At 39.5% G+C, this 6010-nt stretch overlaps 1 long non-coding RNA gene across 1 annotated transcript; it reads right to left on the bottom strand.

Annotated features, from left to right (window-relative positions):
* Positions 1-1200: 1200 nt before the first annotated feature.
* LOC311230436 lies at positions 1201-4765 on the bottom strand. Its single transcript, XR_014619810.1, has 3 exons — positions 4648-4765; positions 4106-4250; positions 1201-2210 (listed from the first exon to the last, which is right to left on the bottom strand). It is a non-coding gene; the product is annotated as an uncharacterized lncRNA (long non-coding RNA).
* Between the last annotated feature and the right edge of the window lie 1245 nt (positions 4766-6010).

The following is a 6010-nucleotide window of genomic DNA, read 5'->3' as shown; positions in this document are numbered from 1 at the left end:
ACGTTAAGATAGCAGTGTAACTTAATGTTACACAGGTCGCGCTATGCATGCTTAGCTTGCTAACGTTAAGATAGCAGTGTAACTTAATGTTACACACGTCGCGCTATGCATGCTTTTTTCGAACGTTTCGTTCTCTCTGCTATGATGAAAGCAGAGCTCTCTGTCTGTGTGTGCTTCAGCACCGCTCAAGGACCCTGTAATGAATGAGCTGTAATGAACAGGCGCTCGCACACACCAGACCACACCCCCCCAGCCTCAGAGGCTCCGCTCCCCCGCAAATGTAGTATTTTTCCAAGCTTCGGAATACATACTGTCGGACAATCTAACAATAATTAACTCATTTACAAGTTGTATTAAGTTTTGTAAATAAGGGAACAGAGATAGAACATTTCAAAGCAGTCAAAAATGCAATATTTATATTTTGACCTATTTCTGACATTTTCGCGATTTCTGAGGAATGTTACCTGCCGTCACAAGTCACATATATGTACATGTGACTGCATTATAACACACAGCCATGAATATATATGTACATGTGACTGCATTATAACACACAGCCATGAATATATATGTACATGTGACTGCATTATAACACACAGCCATGAATATATATGTACATGTGACTGCATTATAACACACAGCCATGAATATATATGTACATGTGACTGCATTATAACACACAGCCATGAATATATATGTACATGTGACTGCATTATAGCACACAGCCATGAATATATATGTACATGTGACTGCATTATATACAAAAATCATATACAAAAGCATATTGTGCTTTACAGCAGTAAATATTGTTATTCAAATCTAAAATGTACCACAACAAGCCTGAAAGTCTCAAAATAACAAACTGTTTCCAAGACTAGATAAAGTTCACATTTAAAGAATAAACGAGCAAAATCAGAATGAGGTAGTCTACATATAAGCCCTGTTGCTTGGATGGATGAATGAATGAATGAATGAATGAATGAATGAATGAATGAATGGATGAATGAATGAATGAATGAATGAATGAATGAATTTTATTTGTATAGTGCTTTTCCAAACAAAGTTACAAAGTGCTTTACAGACATGTTAAAAACAGCAAACAGCAAACATCAGCAAAGGCGAATTTTTTTTATAGAAAATAAAACAAGAGAAAAAGAGACAAAAAACATTTCAAACAGTATTTGTAGTCAGATTGATAAAAACAGTTTAAGGAATCAGAGCTCACCTAAACCCATAACCTTAGGAAAAACATTTAAAAAACAGATGTGTTTTTAAAAGTGACTTAAAAGAGGACACTGACTCTGCTAGCCTCCAAGGGCAAGGCGCTCCAGACCATGGGTCCCCGGGCCCCCCGGGTGACCAGGCTAGTTTTGTAAGGAACCAGGAGGGCCTTATCCGTGGATCTGAGGCAGCGTTCAGGAACATGGGGTTCCAACAAGTCCACAATGTAGCTGGGGGCCAGTCCATGTAGGGCTTTAAAAGTAATCAATAACATCTTTAAATCAATTCTGTAGCTCACAGGCAGCCAGTGTAAAGCAGCCAGGATGAGTGTTATATGGTCACGTTTCCGTGTGTTGGTGAGATGTCGTGCCGCAGGGTTCTGCACCATCTGGAGACGTGATATGGCTTTTTTTATTGATGCCTGAATAGAGGGAGTCACAATAGTCTAATCGTGAAGAAATTAAAGCATGTATGACTGTTTCAAGGTCTGCAGAGGACAAAAAATTATTTTATTTTGGCGCTGTTCCTGATCTGGTAGTAGCAGGACTGAACTACTTTTGTAACTTGGGTGTTGAAGGATATGTCTGGGTCAAAGAATACGCCCAGGTTGCGGGCCGAGCGTGAGACATTTGAGGCTAAGGTGCCAAGTTCAGCGCCAGGGGTCGGGCGTTCGTTCATTCCAGTTTACATCAAGAGGCTCACAGATGGAAATGAACTATATCAGTAACATGAACAAGTAGAAATCAACCCAAAGAGGGACTACCAGAAAGGTCAAGGGTCACAAGAGCGTGACAGAAGATGCACACAACAACAGCCTGTATTCATGGCTGCACAACAGATTTCTCCTTTTGAGATCATAAAGATGACCTTGAGAAGGATGATGTCCGTTGAGAGAAGAGCTCTAGAGGGCTTGCTGCGACCCGAAGTGATTCTTCACCCACTCCACATGGGGGCCCAAGCAGATCTTTTTCCCCTTCACTGTATGGACACTGTAGAGATAGAGTCATGTGTTACCGCAGCACTTGTTATTGCCCATAATCATAATGGTAATAGGGACCTCTATAGACCTGTTCGTTGTTTACAAACATACCATGTTCGAGCCAATCAGCAATACCAACTGAGTCACGTGACTAAGTTGCCCCCTTACCTGCGCGTGCTGCTGCGCTAAAAAAAGTACGACGGGGCTCTATGGAGAAACCATGACACTCCCCTGACTAACGGTTGTTTCAAACGAAAACAACTGGATGTCATTTTGCTAAATCAGCATGGCTGTGAGTGTGAGTCTTTCACCTTTTACATATCTAGCTTTGGCATGGATTGATTGTTTAGATCGCTAGCATGGCTAACAAATGCAAATATATTGTAGTCTGCCCCGTTGTTCTGACCAGGATTACGTTCCTTTTGCCTCCTTGATGCGCGCGATCACTGAGTCTGACGTATACAGCGAACAGGTCTATAAAACTTCAGACAAATGATTTCTTACATCATAAGGGTTCATTTTGTATATAAAAGTTAAGATCCAAGGATTACTATACTGGATGTACAGCTAATGAGTGTACATGCCAGTGAGTGACTGAAGGAAAGAAGGTTCAGTTCAGTGTTTACAACATATACCTTTACTCCATTGCATCTCAAAGGAAATACTGTACATGTTTTGATAAGACCTGCAAATACTATAACATAGATATGATGAGCCAGCTAACTTAACGCTTTCACTATCACACGACAGAAGGTTAACCCTTTGTCGTGTGGTGGTGAAAGGGTTACAGTGGCGGCCATCAGACTGCTTCCTCTGGTTGAGAGTGTAGTGAGAAAGCAATGTGTTAACATTGGAAGTAACATTACTTCAGTGGACCACCAAGCCTTTCAGCTTCACCCCTAGAAGGTGCATCCTAGATGGAATGCTTCTTTTTCACCAAGTACTTTCTGATACATTACCAACACCATTACAGTTCTAACAATGACTTGAAACCATGTTTTATTTTCATCAGATGTTCCTCACTTTATGACTGTAACAAATTACATATACAACATGACACTGTTGGGGATTTCTACTTTTACTTAAAGGGATAGTTCAGATATTTTGGAGCCCTAGCCCTACTTACCAATGATGTTGTTCACCAGTACAATCCGTAGTAGAATCCACAATTTATTGCAACGTCAATGGGGTCATGCTCCTGTCTGTACAAGCTGAGTTAAGACAACTGAAATCTACTTTGTGTGCACTGTGGAGTATATTTAATGTAATTTAACTTAATATATTAAAGGGGCACTTCACCAAAAAACTATGCTGACATATTTAGCAAAAACACAGTAATTTAGTTGAACAGTTATTGAGAGTACATTTTTTTTGAATATGGCCACCAGTGAATGTAATCTGGGCCATTGAATCCTTGTTTTGTGTTAATTACAGTTAATTAAAAACAGCTGAATTAGATGATAAGGCATTTGGACTCAGAAAGTGCAGACGAGGACTCAGACTTGTTAATTGATAAATACAGTTTTCCTTTTTTGTAATAGGCCCTAATCATTTGGCATAAGATATTGATGGCTAGTGCATTTGTTTGGCTATTGTGTCACAAAGTAAATAAACTCCCTTTGAAATGGTGACCACTGTGTCATTTATGTTTAATGTAGACCTTTCTTTATGTGGAGCTCTTTGACTGCCAGAGTGGAGTGGGCCGTGATGACTTGGACTCGGACTCGGACTAGGGTAATGGGGACTCGACTCTGACTCGACTTGGGCTCTTCTTTGGTGTCTTGGACTCGGACTCGAACACTGGGGACTCGAGACTACAACACTGCACTAACCTCTTCACCCAGGTGAGCGCTGACGCTGTGGTGAGACGGGCGACAGAAGTAGCAGAACAAAGCACAGACTTACATGAACGCCTTCTCCTCACAGCTGTCGTGGGTCTTCTTGATGGTGACAATCATGTTTACGGGAACTCTCACATTGCTGAATCCGTTGCAGCAGTCATGAGGTGCGACATCATGGTCCACCAAGCTAAAGTCCAAAGATCTCGGTACTGTCAGGAGAATGAGGATTTTATTTATTTATTATAATTATTTTTTTTACCATTTCAGCAAAACAGTACAAATCTAAACATTGACCATGCCAGACAGGGTGTATAAAGGTGCTGAGTAGAGGCAAGAGACCCAGATGGGCCTATATGGGGCCTCAACTCATGAATTAAATCATCGGATTAAAAAACAAACAAAAAAACAAACAAAAGTTAAGTGAAATAAGTTCATAATTTTTTTTCATAATATTAAGATAATAATAATAATAACAATAATAATCAAAGTAATAGTAATAATAATAACAAAAACAACAATACGCATGATGAAACATTCTCCTTAATAAATAATATTGAAATAAATACCTTACAAGGTTAAGCTTTAAGTATGAATGGAGTGACTTACTAGCATTGCAGCAGCAGACTGTCATTAACAGCAGTCCCAGGGTTACGCAGAGAGTCTTCATGTCTTCTGTATGCTGACGATGTCTTTCTGTCTGTCTTCGCCGTCTAGAGAGTCTCTCTTCTGATCTTTTCTGACTGGTAAACCACACAGCACACCTTTTTATTTTGACACAAGCTCACGTGTGAGAGGGTGTCGTCGCCTGACGTATGCTGCCCATGCATACCATAACTTGATGGTGTGAAGATAATATCTATCTTGGTGGGCTTCTGATTAATCTTCACCACTGCAGGTGTAACACGTGATGAGAAGGAAGAAGTTTGTCTGATTCTCACATAACCATGTTAGTTATTAGAATCACTTTTATTGTTGCTCTGATCATAGACCCTAAATCTTTACTAATAATGCAGATTTTCCATCCGTCGTCCAGGTACTAAATCCAGTGATGCGTTTCGTAGCCTACATTGTCCCTATGTCATCATAATATATATATATATATATATATAGAGAGAGAGAGAGAGAGAGAGAGAGAGAGAGAGAGAGAGAGAGAGAGAGAGAGAGAGAGAGAGAGAGAGAGAGAGAGAGAGAGAGAGAGAGAGAGAGAGAGAGGGAGAGAGGGGAAACAAACCATTTTGGAGAAGCTGTTTTGGCTTTAATTGTATCATTCACTGTATGTATTATTAAATGTGTTTGTGTCCTGCTAGTTTAGTTGCTGTCCAGTATTGACTGTGGCATTAGCCTTCTGATAGGCCAAATACTCACATCATCATCACCATCACCATCATCAGTATTCGATTAGATTAGATTCAATGTATTGTCATTGCACAGCACAAGTACACAAGATTAAGTTGGCATCTAACCAGAGTGCAAAGGAGAGTGCAGAGTGCCCCATTTTACTTGCATACTCTGATACCAGTAAACCAGAATTGTCACAATGTATTTGGGAACCCCTCTTTGACTCAATTGAACAAAAAACCTTCTATGATTAACACTATCAAAGGCTTTGGAAGCATCAATAAAAGACTAACTGATGTGTTATGACCTCTATACTTCAATGTTTAATGTATCTAAATAAATGGTTGATATCATTTGTTTTGCTTATTATTTCATGACTTTTCCTAATTGAATGAGGACAAATGGGTAAACATAAAATTAACATGATAATATGTTTTTCCAATGTCTTGTGCACGCTTTGTATGCATCTGTGTTCCTTGGGGTCTGATCCCAATTTGACCCCAGGTTGTTTTAACTGTATAAAACATATACAAATGTCAACATTTTACACATCATTTGTTTTGATTGTTTAGGATGATATTGAGGTGACTTATTACATGCAAATGTGTAATCTTGAAAAAACATCCCTCTG

This window comes from Notolepis coatsorum, assembly GCF_963971535.1.
Source record: "Notolepis coatsorum genome assembly, chromosome: 6".
In the NCBI taxonomy this organism is placed as follows: domain Eukaryota; kingdom Metazoa; phylum Chordata; class Actinopteri; order Aulopiformes; family Paralepididae; genus Notolepis; species Notolepis coatsorum.
The sequence above is the reverse complement of the archived record's forward strand: the minus strand, read 5'-3'. Positions and strand labels throughout refer to the sequence as shown.